A 2,694-nucleotide genomic window follows, 5' to 3' on the forward strand; every position below is an offset into this window, starting at 1 on the left:
AGTTTGAATGCCTCACGGTCTCCAAGTAGTAAATTAAATTGTGCTTAAAAAAATATACTATGATTTCTTTTATTGGTTATTTGAGAAGAAGAAACATCCATGATGGGCATATAACAGCATCAAAGTGATAAATAATAAATGTGTGACTTCTTCTGAGAAATGGTTTAGATTTTACTTATTCTCAGGAACGTTGGAGGTTGGGGTCAAATCAACGATCTGCCCGTTTTGCAACGTAGCAAGCGAGTCCACCGACCAAGTCTTATGAAACAATGGGATTTTAAGGGAGTCTTATGAGTGGATCTCATATGACCTGCGCGTGAATTTTGGTGCAACGATCGATAGAGATGTATTTTTAAGTCCCTTTTGTTATAAGGAAGAAATCTAGGTTAACGTCATTCTGATCAAAAGTCAACCAATAATTTTTGTTCGAAAAGGACTAATTAAAAGACTCCAATCTTATAGACATAATCCGCCTTATACAACTGTATACCAAGGTTATGATAGAGATGGAATATTTTTTCAGTAAATCAAAGACTATTTTGCATATAAAGTTTTTATCTCCAACAACGAAGTTTAAAGGAGATAATGATTTTTTTTTCATCTATGTAGGTCTACTTTTTAGTCACTAGGACTGGAGTAAAGTTACAAGTCAATTTGATCGATATTATATGTGGTCACAGCAAGAGGCCATTAAATTATGAGAGATCGAGGTAAAGGCCAATGTAAAACAAAAAGTAAATAATATATAATCGATCATAACATTGAAAAAAATTGAGATACAATACTCAATTGGATTTTAAGTGGAAGTATTGTGCTCTACCGAGTGGGCATTCTCGTTTTATTTGTAATTGTTTTTTCGTTATTTTTATATCTTTTTTGGCTTTAGATTTTCTAATGTATACCCGATTTGAACATGAAAAATTACATATTTTGATCACCTCTTTTATTTTATTTTTTAGTATTACAAATCTGTATTATGTGATGTGCAAAGGTTTTTGCTTTAGAGTATGTATAGATGTTTATATTTGTAGGAAATAAAGCTACACCAGCTGACGAGGAGAAAAAAATAATCCTTACAGATATGCTCATTAATTTATAAGTATAAGCGATGAAATCTTAAAAAGGAATATTCAATGGACATTGTCAAATTTAATTGAGTCCCAATTATAAGTCCCTTCAAAAAAATAACTTCACGGATTCAATTTCAGGAGATTCCATCTCGTCCCCTCCCCTTTAATTTACGACGTACATAGCCTTATATTATTTTGTCCTTAAAAACAAGTTGATTGAACCTGTACTCTTAAAACAATGCCTTAAGTGCTTACTTCTACCACATACACGGTTACTCAAAATAACTACTAGGTTAGGCCCAACAACAACTACTTTTTGAATTACATAAAAGAAGGAAGTAAAAAGCTTCTCCTTGATGTCTTTAAAAAAAATATGAGCATAATTAAGAATTCGCATTACAGGCCTAAAGAAAGATGAGGGATAATTGCATGATATGTTTATAAATATTATATTTTGTGTGAGTCGCTTTGAAATCATAGTTTGGGCTTTTAGCAACACATCATTTGCCTCATGTCAGTAATTTAGGGGTGATATTTGAGTAGATCATCTTAATGTCTACATATATATATATAACAACAGAGTTGGAACCCAAAAACTATTTAATTAGAACTTCACTCACATTATTTTTAATTACAGTGACTCATTGCGCAACCAAACGACTGCTGAAATAAAAAATTTATAAGTGAGGATTTTTCATCCCATGTCTCTAATTGTAAAAATGTTGGAACAAACACAACAAAGGCAACGCGGGTGCAATCTTCTTGGTATAAGAGCCGGAAAGGCGCTAGAGCCTGTTGACATCTCTATTTGGACCGCCTACATCATTAAGATGTCACTTATGAATGCCCCTGTCCCATACAGCCAAGGAGTGTCAAAACTTCATTAGCAGCCTTAGGGCCTAACTTTATGGGGCCCTCCTCCAACTCTGACATCGACCCCCTGAACGATTCTAATCATTCTAAATTATTAGTTTTAGAATTGAGTAAGGAGCTTAATTAAAACGGATTTTTGTTTTTTTCAAATTTCCATGTAGGAATGTAATGTGGTTGATTCTCCATTCGTGGTTACTGACGAGAAAATTTTGTTATCCTGAAATGTTATCGTTATTACTTAAATTCGGAGAGGTGAACGTCCTTTTATAATACATTTAATTTCATCCAAAACATGATTGAGTATTTGTGTGTGCTCTAAAATACGTGGAGTTGCCTTGAAGATTTGTTGCGGACTTACAATTTTAAATCCTTGTTGGACTCAGAGTAGAATTGAAGAAAGACATTGGCGGAGTAATTTTTGACTATGGCCTTGTCCATTTCCTTCCTCACCCTCCCTTCGCGCCACAGTTTCTTGTAACTTATATAATGAAACGTTTTGTCACCTAATCTGCTCTCCTGCCAAACATTCCTCAAATTGTAAGGGTTACCAAGTTCATTTTTGGTTTCTTTTTTTATTTACTTACACACGACTTCCATCACCAAAGACGTGAAAATTGTCTAAATCTTCCTGAGTATAAATCAAAAGGAAAAGGATGTGTATGCAAATTTGTGAATAGGGTCACAAAATAAAGTATAATTTTCTTTATTCTCCGATAAGTTTTCAAAACAGGGGTAAATAATTAATATGAGC

Source organism: Lepeophtheirus salmonis, chromosome Z, assembly GCF_016086655.4.
Source record: "Lepeophtheirus salmonis chromosome Z, UVic_Lsal_1.4, whole genome shotgun sequence".
Taxonomy (NCBI): Eukaryota; Metazoa; Arthropoda; class Copepoda; order Siphonostomatoida; family Caligidae; genus Lepeophtheirus; species Lepeophtheirus salmonis.